The 17,963-nt window shown below is 40.8% G+C and overlaps 1 long non-coding RNA gene across 1 annotated transcript in view; it reads right to left on the bottom strand.

Moving 5' to 3' along the window:
- Positions 1-17,963, bottom strand: part of LOC140737346 (uncharacterized) — a 47,561-nt gene that overhangs the window by 29,237 nt on the left and 361 nt on the right. Inside the window, exon 2 of the long non-coding RNA XR_012101113.1 lies at positions 15,543-15,686. This is a non-coding gene — a long non-coding RNA (uncharacterized lncRNA). The remainder of the gene's footprint in view (positions 1-15,542; positions 15,687-17,963) is intronic.

Genomic DNA, 17,963 nt, shown 5'->3' with positions numbered 1-17,963 from the left:
GCTAATTGGTAGCAGGTGAGGTATCATGACTGGGTATAAAAGTAGCGTCCATCAAAGGCTCAGTCTTTGCCAGCAAGGATGGGTCGTGGCTCACCCCTTTGTGCCAAAATTCGTGAGAGAATTGTTAGTCAGTTCAAAAGGAACATTTCCAAATGCAAGATTGCAGAGAATTTAGGTCTTTCAACATTTACAGTACATAATATTGTGAAAAGATTCAGAGAATTCAGAGACATCTCAGTGTGTAAAGGGGAAGGTCGGAAACCACTGTTGAATGCGCGTGATCTTCGAGCCCTCAGGCGGCACTGCCTAAGAAACCGTCATGCTACTGTGACAATTATAGCCACCTGGGCTCGGGAGTACTTTGGAAAACCATTGTCACTTAACACAGTCCGTCGCTGCATCCAGAAATGCAACTTGAAACTGTATTACGCAAGGAGGAAGCCATACATCAACTCTATGCAGAAACGCCGGCGAGTTCTCTGGGCCTGAGCTCATCTCAGATGGACCGAAAGACTGTGGAACCGTGTGCTGTGGTCAGACGAGTCCACATTTCAGCTAGTTATTGGAAAAAACAGGCGTCGAGTTCTCCGTGCCAAAGATGAAAACGACCATCCTGATTGTTATCAGCGAAAGGTGCAAAAGCCAGCATCTGTGATGGTATGGGGGTGCATCAGTGCCCATGGCATGGGTGAGTTGCATGTATGTGAAGGTACCGTTGACTCTGAGGCGTATATTAGGATTTTAGAGAGACATATGTTGCCATCAAGGCGACGTCTCTTCCCGGGACGTCCATACTTATTTCAGCAGGACAATGCCAGACCACATTCTGCATGGGCAACAACAGCGTGTCTTTGTAGACACAGAGTGTGTGTGCTTGACTGGTCTACTGCCAGTCCAGATCTATCTCCTATTGAAAATGTATGGGGCATCATGAAGAGGAGAATCAGACAGTGGAGACCACGGACTGTTGAGCAGCTAAAGTCTTATATCAAGTAAGAATGGACAAAATTTCCAATTGCAAATCTACTACAATTAGCATCCTCAGTTCCAAAACGATTAAAAAGTGTTATTAAAAGGAAAGGTGATGTAACACAATGGTAAACATGCCTCTGTCCCAACTTTTGTTGAGTGTGTTGCAGCCATCAAATTCTAAATTTGTGTATATTTACAAAATACAAATAAGTTGGTCAGTAAAACTATTGAAAATCTTTTCTTTGTAGTTTTGTCAGTTGAATAAACGTTCACGTGAATTAACATATCACAGATTTTTGTTTTTATTGCATTTTGGAAAATATCCCAACTTTTCTGGAAATGGGGTTTGTAGATAATGGACTGGCTTCCTGCAACGCTCTTTATGATTACATCTTCCGAATCTTCATTTTCATTGTAACATTCAAGATGGTTGTTGATACCCTTAAATTCTTCATATTTCCTAATTTATTGAAGTAGTAAAATCATTTCATTTTCACTCCCGGCCATCTCAGGCACCTCCAAGCCTCAATGTTTGAAACCACAGTGAGCAAAACAGTTCTGAATTGTCTTAATAGTTATTTCTCATCAACTAACAGTGACAAAAAAATCACTGCTTTTTAAACACAAGCACACACAAGTGACGCTATTTAAAAACTGCTCGCTGTAAGTACAGTGTAGTGCCTAATGGACAAGCAAGTGCACAAGACCCATGCCAGTTAGAAACTTTTTAGCAACAGTCCCGTCTCAATTAAGTGGCATAGTGTCCCAAATAACAATGCTGGCAATTTTTAAAAGTTTTTGTTCTTTAAGAGTTGTCCCAAATAAGCAGCTGCCCCAATTAACTGGAACTGCCATATTTAATGCTGACTATTTAGCATAATTGATTTTTAAAAACAGCTTACAATGCTAACAATGCATAATATAATGAATACCAAATGAATGAAGCTGAAATTTTCTATGAAGAATTTCAGAAGAATTTCAAAGTTGTTTGAAAGACTTGTCAGCTGAAATGGAGATGCATGAATTTAGAGGGAAAAGCTAAAAAATAAACTGTACAAGGCAAAAGATGTGATAACATAGACATTCTTGAATTGGCAAGTAATGTCAAATGGTTCTTATAGGGATTAGTGTTAGAGTCATAGTATCTTTTTATTGTATTGATTGTGTTGGTTTGGAGCACCATCTCTAAATACCTTTTCCTGTCCTCCAGAAACACCTGTTACTTGCCATGTCAGAGGATGAAAACGCATTGAAAAATCCACCAATTCAAATGGATGCTGATTCCACCTGCGGCACATCCTGGGTGACTGGCAAAGTGTGAGGAGAAGTGGTCCTGCAGGTCTAATGATCCCCAACAACTTCATCTCCACAATCATTGTGGTTTGACAATTGCCAGGAATGATTTGGACTTGCATTCAAACTTGAATATGGAAATGTGTAAATGTAAGATAGTTAGAAAATGTACCAGATCAAATAAGTACTCACTCTTAATATAAAGTTTACCATATTAAAGCACAAACCCAAAATTTGCAAAACAGTTGAATTCATAATCTTATATAAATTTGTTTAGAGACAAGGGGTGATCGATTGTCGGATGTAGAAAGTTACATAGAATTAACTAATTTTGGGAGACAACATTTTGGAATGTATCCCAAGTACTTCCATATCAATTTCAAGTTTAATTGTCATTCAGCCATACACATGTAGAGCGCCAAATGAAATACCATTCCTCCGGGGCCAAGGTGCAAAACACAAAACATACAGTCACTCTTACCATATAGCTTGGTGTGACAGTTTATATTTGCCACTTATTTAGAACAAACAAAAATGTGGATGACAAGGAGAGAAAAATTACAGAATGAAGACTGTGGGAGTATGTTTGTTTGTTTGTATGGGGTCAGGGCAATTGAGCATTGGGTGTGAATGAAGGATGAGACCTTGGGTGATGTTGAGTGATCCAGATTAAAATTCATTAACAACTGACTAGGAATCATGTAAAAATCAGCATTATGGTTAACCCATGATCGGAGTTTAATGGGTCCTAGGTTTTCCCATTTATAAAGAAAGTTTCCAGGTGCTCAGGTGCCTTAATGGAAAGTAATGGTCCGGCAAACACTGCAAGTACTGGAGTCAGCTATGTACTGCAGATTAGATGAGCAGTAACAGCAAAGTCAAAGGATTAATGATTTCACTTCCCACCGTAAACAAGAATAGCTGCAGCAGGCATCAAGCTGGGTATTAGGAAAGGATTCAGTTCAGGAAACATAAGAGACTGCAAATGCTGGAATGTGGAGCAAAATAATGACGGAGGAGCTCATCGGGTCAAGCAACATCTGTGGAGGCAAAGGGGTAGTCAGTGTTTTAAGGTGAGATCCTGCATCAGCACTGAAAGTGCAGAGGGCAGGTGGTCAATGTAAGGAGGTGTGAGGGAGGGTTGAGGCAGAGGCGAGCAGACAATGGTAGAATCAGGTGAGGCAATGGAGAGATGGAGCCACGTGGGCAAGAGATGGTGGCTGGTGGGTGATAGGCAGAAAAGAAAAAGGACAGCTAGAGTCAGGCAGGGAGAAAGGAAGGGAGGAGGTAGAGAACAGAAGCTGGTTGGTGATAAGTGGAGCCAAGAGGCTGCAGAGGCTGAACTCATAAGGTAATGAGTCGAGCCAAGTAAGGATGACGGGCAGATTGGAAAGGGAGAACTATATTGTGTAGTGTATGGATGAAAGGCACACTGGAATGAGGTGAGAGAAGGGAATTAAACTGGGTGAAGGTGTGGGGAGGGAGAAGGTGGGGAGAAAATGGGAAGAGAGGAACACAAGGAGTGTGGCTTGCCTTAAGTTGGAGAAGTCAATATTCATACTATTGGATTGTACAATGTCTAGGTCGAACATGGGGGCTGTTCTTCTAGTTTGTGTTTGACCTTGCCCTGGTACTGAAGAGGGCTGAGGAATAACAGGTTGGTGTGTGTTATGGTTTAAGAAAATCTTCAGGGGTAACTGCAACCTCCTAAAGCACTGTGTGTTAGATAAATCCCCCACAAATTGTGTAGCATATTAACAGAATATGTGCGTTTCTGCTCAGCTGTTGGTTCCTAAAAGGCACAACCATCACTCCATGAGGCTGTGGCTCCTCCTTAGGGGTGCTTCTTCCCCCATCTACATATAGGTGACAAGTGGCACAACAACATAGCATACGATAGATTGGGCTAAGTGATTCCATAAACAATAGGTCAGCGACAAAGGATGCACTTACCTGCCAATAACCTGCTCACTGATGCCCAGCATTGGGATGTACAAGGATCATGCACCTCCAGAGGTAAATGAAAATGAGTGAAGTAAATCTCAAGACAACACTTGAGTGAGCCCAACATTAAGGAATGCTGGTAAAATATAAGCCAATAAGCATCAAAAGAATACTCTTATGGTTGGAACCGTACATCACACAAAGGAAGATGGCTGTGGATTTTGGAAGTCATTCTTTCTTGCTCCAGTCATCACTGTAGGAATTTCTCAGGGTAGTATTCTGGGCTCAACCATCTTCAGCTGCTTCATTAATGATATTTTATTATAAGATCCAAAGTGGGATTGTTCACTGATGATTTCACTAAACTTATTTCTATTTGCATCTCCTCAGCAAAAGTAACAGTTTATACTCTCATGCATCAAGTACATAAGAACATAAGAAATAGGAGCAGGAGTAGGCCATCCGGCCCATCGAACCTGCTCCACCATTGAATAAGATCATGGCTGATCTGGCTATACACTCATCTTCACCTACCTGCCTTTTCCCCATGTTACGTAACCCCATAACCAGGTAACTTACCAGCAAAGATAGCGGGATCAGCTGAGTCGGATGCTACTATTTTCAAACGTTTTATTTAAAAAGGGGCACAAGCGTATGGTTAATACAAAACATTCAGATCATATGCATTGTCAAAACTCAACCTAAAACACCGGTGTAACAATAATCAATCAGAAATAAGCTCTATAGTTGTCTAGGGGGTAATACTGAGTCCAATTGAAATGTAAAGAGTCACTCAGAAGTTTGCAGGCTTTTCCCTTTTGGGAACCGCTGGGGTTTTCACGTTGTAGAGAGAGAGAGATGATTTAGAAAGGATAAACACTTGCCCGTTGTCTTTGCAGAGCAAATCCTTGGAATCAGGGGAGCAGGCTTCCCCGTTGTTAGTTAAAAGCAGTCTTTCGTTGGTTCTAGCCACAGATTCAACATTTGGAATCTAACGCACGTGGCTTCCTTCAAAATGGCTTCCCGCTCCCACGGGAATCGGTATCGTGCTTCCTTGGTGTCTCCTTGGTGTGTCTGAGGGTTCCCCCCCTCAGACCCTCCTTTATCTTCTTCACAGGATCGCAGGTGTCAATCAAGGTTGCAGGTGATGCGATCTCTCTCTCAACCAGCCCACTTTGCCCGAGGGCTTTTCACGTGGTCTCCATGAGACAATAGTCAACGTCGCCTTTATTCTGCTTCTTGGGAGAACGTGGTTTTCCGCACGTCTCTCTCTCTCTCTCCCATTTTCCTGTGTCTATTCAGCACGTCTCTTTCTCTCTTGGGTCAGTTGACCCCCCCTCGACTAGGGCTCTTGCGATTCTCACAAAGGAGGGGGCCGAGGGCATAACACCCATAACTCTTAATTCCCCTACTAGGCAAAAATCTATATAACCTTATCTTAAATATTTATACTGAGGTAGCCTCCACTGCTTCATTGGGCAGAGAATTACACAGATTCACCGCTCTCAGGGAAAAGCAGTTCCTCCTCATCTCCATCCCAAATCTACTCCCCCAAATCTTGAGGCTATGTCCCATAGTTCTAGTCTCACCTACCAGTGGAAACAACTTTCCTGCCTCTCTCTTATCTATCACTTTCATATTTTTATATGTTTCTATAAGATCTCCTCTCATTCTTCTGAATTCCAGCGAGTACAGTCCCAAGTGACTCAATCTCTCCTGATAGTCCAACCCCCTCATCTCTGGAATCAACTTGGTGACCCTCCTCTGCACTGCCTTCAAAACCAGTATATCCTTCTTCAATTAAGGAGACCAGAACTGCATGCAGTATTCCAGGTGCGGCCTCACCAATACCCTGTACAGTTTGCAGCATAACTTCCCTGCTCTTAAATTTAATCCCTCTAGCAATAAACATTCCTTTTGCCTGCTGCATTTGCAACCAACCTTTTGTGATTCATGCACAAGCACTTGCAATTCCCTCTGCACAGCAGCATGCTGCAATTTTTTTTACCATCTAAATAATAATCTGCTCTTTCATTTTTCCTTCCAAAGTGGATGACCTCACATTTAGCAGCATTGTACTCCATCTGCTAGACCCTTGCCCACTCACTTAACCTATCTATATCTCTCTGCAGGCTCTCCATATCTTCTGCACAATTTGCTTTTCCACTCAATTTAGTATCATCAGCAAACATAGATACACTACACTCGGTCCCCTCTTCCAATTCATTAATGTGTATCGTGAACAACTGTGGGCCCAGCACAACCCCTGCTGCACACCACTCACCATTGATTGTCAACCAGAGTAACACCCATGTATCCCAACTCTGCTTTCTATTGGTTAACCAATCCTCTATCCATGCTAATACATCACCCCAAGTCTAAGCATCCTTATCTTATGGATAAGTCTTTTATGCGGCACCTTATCGAACGCCTTCTGAAAATCCAAGTAAATAACATTATCTGTTCCCCTCTGTCCACTGCACTCAAAGAGCTCCAGTAAGTTTGTCAAGCAAGACCTGCCTTTGCTGAATCCATGTTGCATCTGCCTGATGGACCCATTTTGTTCCAGATGTCTCGCTATTTCTTCTTTAATGATAGCTTCAAGCATTTTCCCAAATTCAGATGTTAAATTAACTGGTCTATAGTTACCTCCCTTTTGCCTACATCCTTTTTTGAACAGTGGCATGACATTTGCTGTCTTCCAATCTGTTGGGACTTGCCCAGAGAATTTTGGTAAATTATCACCAAAGCTTCTCCCATAACATGCCATTTCTTTCAGTACACTAGAATGCATTCCATCAGGAACAGGGGATTTATCTATCTTCAGGCTCACAAGTTTGCCCAGAACTACCTCTTTAGTGATAGCTATTGTATTGAGGTCCTTACCTCCCATCGCATCCATAACATCTCTCTTTGGCATGTTAGATATGTCCTCCACCAGGAAGAATGACACAAAATAGTCATTCAAAGCCTCGGCCATTTCCTCATCACCCAATATCAATTCCCGCTTCTCGTCCTCCGAGGGACCTAAGTTCACCTTAGTCGCTCTTTTCCGCTTTATAGAATTATAAAAACTTTTACTATCTGTTTTTATATTTTGTGTTTGTTTATTTTCAAAATCTAGCTTCTCTTTCTTTATTGCTCGCTTAGTGGTTCTTTGTTACTTTTTAAAGTTTTCCCAATCTTCCAGTTTCCCACTACTTTTGGCAACTTAGTATGCACGAACCTTTAGTTTGATGTCTTCTTTTATTTCCTTAGTTATCCAAGGCTGGCTCTCCCCATCCTTACTATCCTTGCTTTTAACTTGGATATACATTTGTTGTTGAACACTGTGAAAAATCTTTTTGGTAGTCTTCCACTGTCCTTCAACTGTCCCACCATATAGCCTGTGTTCCCAGTCTAACATTAGCCAAATCCTCCCTCATCCCATTGTAGTCTCCATTGTTTAGGCATAATGCACTGGTTTTAGATTGAACTGTTGCACCTTCCATTTGTATGAGAAACTCAATCATGCTGTGATCACTCTTTCCAAGAAGGTCCCTAACTACAAGATCACTAATTTTACCTGTCTCATTGCACAGTACCAGATTTAAAATAGCACGTTCCCTTATAGGTTAGCCATCACAGATGCATTCTATGATGTCATCCTCAAGACTGCCTTGACCAACTTGATTCACCAAATCTATGTGCAAGTTAAAGTCCTCTATGATAACTGCTGTTCCATTCTTACATAACCTCAAGATATTTCTGTTTATTGCCTGTGAAAAATGTTATTCGGTGGCCAATAGACAACTCCCTCCAGTGATTTTTTTCCTTTCATTATTCTTAATCTCTACCCAGATGGATTCAACATTCTACTCCTTAGATCTTATATCTCACTATCGCGCTGATCTCAACTTTGATTAACAGCACTACCCCACCTCCTTACCTTCCTGACATCCTTGGAGATTTAATTCCCAATCCTCTCCATCCTCCAACCACGTCTCTGTAGTGGACACTAAATCATACCTCTTGTTCTGATCTGTGCCACAAGTTCACCTACCTTGTTTCAAATGCTACAGGCATTCAAAGAAAGTGCCCTTACACTCACTGTGTTTTTAAAATCTAGTAATCTTTTTATCTTTTACACTTGACTTCTCTCCATTCTTACATTTCTCTTTTTTATCTTTTGCTTTTTCTTTATCTTTATCCAGTTTTCTTTTTTACTTTATCCATACTTCTCCAATCTGTTGAACCCACCCCGTTATTATTTAGCTTAAAGCCCTATCCACAGTCCTAGTTATGCAATTTGCCAGGATCCAGGACCTATCACGATTCAGGTGGAACCCATCCCATTGGTACAGGTTCCTCCTTCCCCAATACTGGTGCCAATTTCCCATGAATTCATACCCACTTCTCCCACACCAATCTTTAAGCCAGCCATTTAACTCTCTAATCTTCTTGACCCTATGCCAATTTGCAAGTGGCTCAGTTAGTAATGCAGAGATGATCACTTTCTGGTTCTGCTTTTTAATTTAGTCCCTAGCTGCTCAAATACCCTCTGCAAAACTTCTTTCCTCCTTCTACCTATGTTGTTGATACCCACATGGACCACGACAACTGGATCTTTTCCCTCCCAGTGCAAATTCCTCTGCAGGTCAGATAAGATGTCCCGGACCTGAGCATCAGGCAGTCAACACAGCCTTCAGGACTCTCTATCCTCGCGACAGAGAATTCTGTCTATTCCCCTGACTATACCACGACATTTCTCCTCTCTCCCCCCCTCTTGAATGGCTCCCTGAACTACAGTGCCCTAGTTAGGTTGCTCATCCTTCCTACAGCCCTCACTCTCATCCACACAGGGAGTAAGAATCTCAGGCCTGTTGGTCAAGTTCAAGGGCTGAGGCTCCTCCAGCACTGTCTCGTGGATCCCACTACCTCACAGTCACACCTTCTTGTCCCTACCACAGACCGAATTTGAGACAGCTAATCTAATCGGTGTGACTACCCTCTGAAACAGAGAATCCAGGAAACTCTCCCCTTCCCTGATGTGCCGCAGTACTTGAAGCTCAGATTCCAGGTCATCAACTTTGAGCCCTAGTTCCTCGAGCAGCCAACACTTGCTGCAGATGTGGTCACCAGGAACCACAATGGGGTCCACCAGCTCCCGCATCATGCATGAGTACATGTCAACATTTGGCATGGACTGATTATTATGAAGTTAGATTCATATCATTACAGTGCTCGGAAATAAGCATCTGTAATAAGGGAGATTCTAAACCTACTCTTAGTATTTAATGGTATTACCATCGCTATGTACATCACTATCAACTTCCCCTGGCATCGTCGTTGATCAGTACATCATCTGGGCCACTATACAAATACTATGGCTATAACAATGGGGTAGAAATTGTCACCTCCTGACACTCCAAAGGTTTTCCACTATCTGGACGTATCAGCAATATATACTGTAAACATGAAGTTGTAGAGCACAGAAATAAAGACATCTTTGTAAACTAATCACAATTATCCACATAAAATATCATGGAATACTCTACACTTGTCAGGATTAGTGTAGCTCCAGTACTCTCAAGAAATGAAGCCTTCCAGGACAAAACAGCCTGCTTAATTGGTACCCCCATCTACCACACTAAATGTACACTACTTCCACCACGATTCTAATAATCTGTAACATCTCCGGCAAGAAGGACAAACGTTTAAATAAACTGAACACCACTACCTTTCTGTTTCCATCTAAATTGTCCACTGACTTGATTTAGAAATACATGATTGGCCCTCTGCAGTCACTGGGCCGAAATTCTGGAACTCCAGACCCACTGTAGGAATATTTTCACCAGAGAAACTGCTGTAATTGCAAAATGATCGGTCACCACCATCTTCTGAAGGGCAGTGAGGGATAGACAATAAAAGCTGCCTTTGCCAGTGATCCACACATCTCCCAAAATTTATTAAAGTTATGCAAAGTGGTGGAACATTAAAGAAGCAACATTAGGAAGAGATTCCAAGATGATGTCCCTTATAGAGATAGAGCCCAGCATTTAAATGTAAAACACATGAAACGACCTCCAGCCATAAGGGCAATTTGCATCATCCATCTTGGTTTCCTCCTCTCATCCCCACTTGCAATGAAGACGGCTTACAGCTACTTTAATTCACTTCACATGATAGGTACTTAAGCATATCCAGACAACTCTATCTATGCTATATTTATTTCTCACTTTTCCTGCCTGCGTTTTGTGATCCTGAAAAATGGAAAGGGCTGCACATTTGCTGCTATTCTACACAGAGGATAAATCTTAAGTAGTGAGATCTAAAAATTAATGGGAACATTTGTTTAAATGATCAAGGATCCATGTAGCTGTTAGGCATAGAAAGTCAGAAGATAGAGCACTCCTATCACTTATCACCTGCACTGTTCAGTCATTTAAGGCAGATTTTTTGGATGCCTCTGTTTTTGGTGATGAAATTAATGGCCTCTTAATTCTGTTTTTATTGTTGGTCTCAATAGTATCATAAAGAAATGTTAAACCACATTCACCACACTCTCAAACATTTCTTTAAAACAGCAGAGGTGCATTAAGTGGATTGATATCTCAGTCACAGATTGCATTTGCCTCACTGACTAGTCACTCATTCTGAATTAGGCCTTTCAAAAACTTGATTTCACATGTTAACTCAAAATAAAGCCAATCAGCAAATGTTGCTGTTTTAAACATTTTCAGGTATTGAAGGTAGGAGGATTAACAGATGTTTGAAGGAGTGCAATAACACTAGCTTACAAATTTGTTTGAATTTCTGTTTTCGCACTACTTAATTTAACTATATACATATACTTATTCTGTTATTCTGATTTTTTTCTCTATATTTATCATGTATTGTACTGCTGCTGCAAAGTTAACAAATTTCATGACATATGTCGGTGAAATTAAACCCGATTCTAATTCTAACCTGCATTCTAACCTGTATGTATGAGCGAATGCTTGGGGAACAGTCAGGATGGATTTGCTGGCTGTTGTGTTGCTATAGGCAACTATTCTTGACACTAGCTGGAATTTTCTCAGGTTGAATTTAAGAACAATATATTCTAGTTAATAAAGTAACATCCATTTTGTAAATCCAATCTGGACACATACTGGCCAGGCCAGCAGCTTTTTAAAGCTGTCAGTAGTATTTATAACTTTACCCACAATAAAACTTTTAAAATAATATCATTATGGGCCCAATACAGGCTCAGCTAAATTAGATAATATCATCTTTATTTTTAAGAATGAGATTTAAAATTCTTCTCCCAACTATCTATTCATATCGGACAACTCATGCAGGCACCTTCTGCTGCCTGGGAACTCATTTTGCAGCCACGCTTGTGACTTGTGAACAGGTTAGGTTATGAGCAGTTCTCGGGAATGGTACCCTGCCATAACCCGGGGAGAATCTGCATCTGGAAGTTCAAAATACATCTCATAATGTCTAAAAATTGATATTCAAGTCACAGCGGTGGTTAGTCACTGTATAATTCGATTGTTACTTCTCTCAGTGAAAATCAGAATTCATTCCTCTAATTGGGTTGCACTGCAAAAGTTTATGGAAGACCATTTTTATTCACAATTCTCAATAATAATAAAATCATATAAGGAATATACTCTAAAAAGGGAGCTCTAGACTCTTAAGTTTCTCTTCATGTGATTACAGTATATAATGTTAGTATATTGATTGGATCTGATTTTTAAGTACATGCTGTACTTATTTGAGAAATCATAGCTGCCTGCCAATTCCTGATAGGTGCATTGTGCAAAGCTTCCTGCCAGCAGCATGCACTTAGAATATCAGTACTATATATCTTTGCTTGACACCAATTACTCAATCCATAAATAAATATTGGTATTAGCACTAGCCTGAATATATCAGACTGATGATTGAGCGCGTACATGATTTTGGGCAATATGGTTAATGCTTCCTTAGTTACAAAGTAAGCAGTTAGCCCTGTTAAAACATGGAAAGACCATCAAAGGTGGAAGCAGGGGTAGATCATCCAGTGCTTTTCCTCGCCCTGTCTATTCTAAATCATCCTGGTTGAACCTTCAGCTGTATGAGCCCCATACCCAAAGATTCCCTTGACATCCCCAAACCTATCTCTGTTTTGAATATATTCATTGACTTTGTCTCTACGACCTCCTTGAATGTACAATTCCCAATATTTCTGCTTACTTCAGTGCAAAATGTTCCAAGTCTTCATTTTGATATTGTCACCCCTAATTTTAGAGATCCAAAATTGAGAAAAGTCAATCTTGTATCTACTCTGCCAGGACCATTAAGAATTTTAAATGCTTTAATGTTATGGGATGTTATGTTGAAGTTGTAAAAGATGCTGGTGGGGCCAAATTTGGAGTATCATGTGTTGTTTGGGTCACCTACCTACAGGAAAGATATCAATAAGATTGAAAGAGTACAGAAAAAATTGAGGACCTGAGTTACAGGGAAAGGCAGAATAGGTTTGTACTTTATTCCCTAGAGCATAGGAGAATGAGGAGAGATTTGATAGAGGTATACATAGTTATGAGGGGTATATACAATCAGGCTTTTTCTGCTGATGTTGGGTGAGATTAGACCTAAGGATCAGAGGTTAAGGGTGAAAGGTGAAACGTTTAAGGGGAACATAAGGAGGAACTTTTTTACTCTGAGGAAGGTGAGAGCGTGGAACGAGCTGCCAGCGGCAGTGGTGGCTGCGGGTTCAGTTTCAACATTTTGATAAGTATGTGGATGGGAGGGGTATAGAGGGGCACGTTCCAGATTCAGATCAATGCGACTAGGTTGAACAATAGTTCAGCATGGACTAGATGGGCCAAAGGCCTGTTACTGTGCTGTAATGCTCTATGACTCTAATGAAATTACCCTCACTCTTCTATATTACAAAGTGTATGGACCCTATTTACTTAATCTCCCTTCAATACACGAGTGCCCATCCAGGAATCAATCTTGTGAACCTTCAAAGCATTCCCTCAACAGCTAGTAAACCTTTCTTTGATGAGTGAGATCAGATCTGTGCACAATATTCCATAGCAGTTTATAACTACATTCAAGATTCAAGGTTCATTTATTATCAAAGAATGCATAAGTTATCCAACCTTGAGATTTGGTTGCTCACCGGTAGCCACAGAGCAAAATAACCCCAATTAAAAAAAGAATAAAAATAAATACAAAAGACCAACACTTGATGTGCAAGAGGAAGAAAAAAAATCATGCAAACAATTGAAGTGAACAACAGCATTCTGAACTGAAACAAAAATAGAGTCCTCAGTCCCAAACCCCAGAACAGCCTGGAGTAGGCCCAAAGCTTTACTTATTCGCTTATCATATTCGCGGGCACAGAGCACAGCAGCCGGGGCAGTCTTCATAGCCTCAGCAACATGAAAATGACCATCGTGGAGAGCAAGTGAAATCAGCTCTTGTTCGGACTGACACCCTGTCTTTTCAGTTTATCTAAGCCGGCGTTTAAACTGACCCTACAAAAAACAGTGAAAGGCTCTGTTCCCTGGAAAGAGGAGTGAAGATCGCTGGGAATGAGTGAAATTGAGTCTCACCTGATCTGGGCTGGCATTTAAATTGTCTAAGCAGCAAATCGTGCCTTGCATTAGGACTCAAGCACCGCTGCTGCGAAAGATTCTGGGCCTAGAACACTGTCGTAAACCATGTATACCTGTCTGGACATGCCCCTCTGCTGACTGCTCCTGTGGCTCCTCCCACAGACCCCTGTATAAAGGTGATTGGGGCACTGCTCCTCCCACAGTCATCCAATATGGTTGTGCTCCGTTTTCGCTGCTAATAAAAGCCTATCGTTATTTACTCTACTTCCCGTCTCCTAGAGTTATTGATAGAGCATCAAATACACCGCTCAGCGACTCGTTCCGAGCCCAGATTTCATCGTCCAGCCCGAAGCCACTCTCAGGCTCTTCAATTCAGCTTGGTGCACAGAGCGATCCAGCCTCGCACCCAGGCTAGTTGAGCACGCATTGGAACATCTCTGCCTGTGTCCCGACTCCTCCTTTCAGCGCCCAGACTGACCCAGCCTCACTCTCAGGGTATCGGAACTACATCTGCAACGATTCTGCAATATACCATCCTGTGAATTCACCTTGCCATCATTCAACCATTCGCTATTTTCAGAAATAATTTAACACAATTTGCCTGAGAAAAGGTATTTTTACTGATGATTTTAGTTGGATTTCTTAGCTTTTTGACCACAGAGAGCTGTCGCATATATTCAGTAGCACCACCTTAACCGGAAGATTACACTAGGACTTATTTACTTACTTGCCAAGATTCAATGTCCATTAAAGTCTAATGTTCCGTTTGCTTTTGTAATTGATCATTGTACCTGGATGTGAAAGGATACCCAGATCCCCAGATCCCTCTGAACACCAACACACTTCAAATGAAAACTACTCTGCTTTTCTGTTTTGTTTCAAACCAGAGATAGGCAATTTCACTTTTTTTTTCCTAATTGATGTTTCTTTGGCATGTTCTAGGCCATTCCTCTTGAAAACTCTTAACATGCTGCATTTAACATTGACTGCCACCCAGCTTTGCACTATCAGTCAAATTTAACATATTCAACCATATCACAGAAATGGGCTGTGAACAGCAAATATCCAGCAAATATCACTTTGGTAGTTTGAATACAACATTGCAAGCAGTCTTCCCTTATCTACGCTGTGAGTTTCAGCTTCAGATTTGTCAAACATGATCTTTCTTTCATAAATCCATGTTCAGTTTGTCCAATCCAAACACTATTTGATAGTGTCCTATTAGCTCTAATTTAATAATAGACTCTAGTATTTTCCATATGCCTGATGCCGTCTGGCCAACTGATTAACAACAAGAATGCTAAGTTGAGATATAAAAGGAAGTGAACAGGAAGAGAATTAGATTTAATGTTTCAGGTCAAAAATCCTTTGTTAGAACTTTACCCCTGAACAACCTGCAATATTAACTGTTTCTCTTCCCAAAGATACACCTGACCTGCTGTGTAATTCTAGTATTTCCTATACTTATTTTAGAGTTGCAGCATCTGTGGTTTTCTTTGATTCTCAGTCACAAATTGAGGGATTGGTTATAATTCATTTTTGGGCATCCTACTCAATTTAACACAATTAAATATATTTCTGATAATAACGAATGTTAGACGGAGTACTTTAAGAAATTATTCACTCTTGTAAATTTCCTGAGTATATCAAATATCAAAGTAGTATCAAAATCACAAGAAATTCAAAGCAAAAGTAAGTCAGCTGAATTCTCAAACTTGTTCCACCATTTAATGTAATCATCCATGATCTAACCTTCACTTTCTCTTCTGTTGTAGTTCCTCATAACCTCTCAATTTCTTCAGTCTTTCAAAAATGTATTCATCCTCTCCATTAGTACCTCCAAAGATCTGGCCTCCACAACACTTCAGGGTACAGAATTACAGAGAATGCCAGTTTCTGAGAGGAGAAATTATGATCAATTATATTCCTGGGAATTGCAATGAGAGCAGTTAGTGCAACACAGTTTTGGAGCACTGCAAAACAAAATATCATTACGCAAATTTTTATTAGAATAACTGATACATTTGGCCAAGATTAAACAAGTAACCAAGTGACTAATGTACTATGAAAGGATGTTTGCTGTCTTTACAAATACACAAGACATTGACATCTTATTTTAAAAGGGTCAATAGTGTTTAAATGCCTCAATATATATGTTACAAAGGACATATTTATTATTTATTTACCATACTGTCTGTGCCAATGTGCACTGGATGCAATGCAGAACCAAAGTAAGACTTGCTTCAGTCCTTGCCAAGGCTATATTGTTTCCTCCTTGCCAGTAGCATCAGTATTGTTTCAGTTAGACCAAGGAAGTAAGCAATTACTGTACATCAAGAAGAAATCAATAACTCCTGTGCTGCACTTTACCATTTTTCTTTAAGCAAATGAATCCAAGATATTGTTCAGAAAAAAATAAGAGTTGGTACTGTTACAAATTAATGATCACAATTTTTGAAAAATGGTGCATTTTCCTCCCATGAGTTAATTTTGCTAAACATTTCATGTTTATTTTAACACAATTGTCATTTTTGGCTTATGCCAAGCACCTGTTTGATTAGTGCATGATAAAGGAACATCATATTCGCAATTTGGTCATCTCAACAGATAGATGGATCTTCCTTGCACGATTCTGTCTCATTGACAAAGTATTTCTTATCAATAATCATATTGTACCCATGCAGGGTCAGATCAACCTTGAGGGTGAGGGGATAGATGTATGGAAGACAGTAAGAATGTCACAGTAGTAGCTAGCGCAGTGAGTCAATACTTCACCTGTGAGTCTATCGGGGTAATTTATTGTATCCAGTGCTCCTGGTGCTACCTCCTCTAAGTCAGTGAGCTGCAAAGCAAATTGGGATCTGCTTTGTTGAGCATTTTCGCTCTGTTTGCCACAAAAGGCAAGATCCCCTTGAGACTACCTATTCAATTCGACTTCCCTCTTCCGTTCTGATATGACCGTTCATGGCCTCCTCTACTACTCATCAAAACAGATGACGCCAAACTCAGGTTGGAGGAGCATAGCATTATATTCTGACTGGGTAGCCTCCAACCTGATGGCATGAAAATCAATTTCTCTAACTCCTGGCTATTTCTCCCAACCCTCACCATTATTCTTCTCTCTCTCTTTTCTATTCCTCATTCTTATTACACTCTCAATCCTTCTCCTCACTTGTCCATCACCTCCCTCTGGTTTCCCTTCTTTCTTCTATGGTCTACTCTCCTCTCCTATCAGAGTCCTTCTTCCGCCTGTTACCTCTTCCATCTATCCCTTCCCGCTTCTTATGTCATTCCTCTTACCCCCCCCCCCCCCCAACCATCTCCCAACCTGGTCTCACCTATCACTTGCCAGCTTTACTCCTTTCCCTTCCCCACCCCCACTCTCTTACTCTGGTTTCTGTCCTTCTTTTCCAGTCTTGATGAAGGGTCTCAGCCCAAAACATTAAATGCTTATTACCCTCAGCAGATGCTGCCTGACTTGCTGACTTCCTTCAGCATCTTGTGTTGCTCAAAATTATCAGCCTCTGCAAAATCTCTTGTGCTTATTCACGAGTAGAGTCATTGTCTCTTGATGCCAGAGAGTTGGGTTCAGTTTCTGTCACTAGGAGATGGAATTAGTAGCAGCTCCAGGATGTCTTGGAGTCTGTATTGATATCAGTGAACCATAATCCAGTTTGCTGCAGTTTGGCTGCAATTGTCAAATGGATATGGAATATATTGTCAGACAGCTACAGCATCTGCCTGGCTGCTAGATTTCAGCTTCTCAGCTCAGCTCCTAGAGCTGGCTCTCAGATCAGTCATGTACTGAGCCTTTTCGTGCCCTGATAATCTCCCTGCTCTGCTGAGATCATTGTGTGAGTAGTTTAAGGAGAGCAATTAAAAAATGGTTGTGGACTAACATGTTTATGGTAATTATTTTGTGGAAGCTAAACATTTCTAGCATATTTTGATATTTCTGTGTTGTGTTGTAATGGCTAATGAAGCGTCTGCAGTATCAGATAAACATCTATCTAATTACCAATTCCTGATAACTGGAACAGGAAGAGATGCTAGACATGACCATTAATGTGCAGAATGAGCTTAGTTCTGCTAAAAGCACTGTTAAGCAGCTACTGATTACTTCCTCCTTAACAATATAGCCTGTGCTGACTTTGACATCTGGTTGAAGATCAG

The sequence above is a fragment of the Hemitrygon akajei genome, chromosome 2 (genome assembly GCF_048418815.1).
Source record: "Hemitrygon akajei chromosome 2, sHemAka1.3, whole genome shotgun sequence".
Taxonomy (NCBI): Eukaryota; Metazoa; Chordata; class Chondrichthyes; order Myliobatiformes; family Dasyatidae; genus Hemitrygon; species Hemitrygon akajei.
The sequence above is the reverse complement of the archived record's forward strand: the minus strand, read 5'-3'. Positions and strand labels throughout refer to the sequence as shown.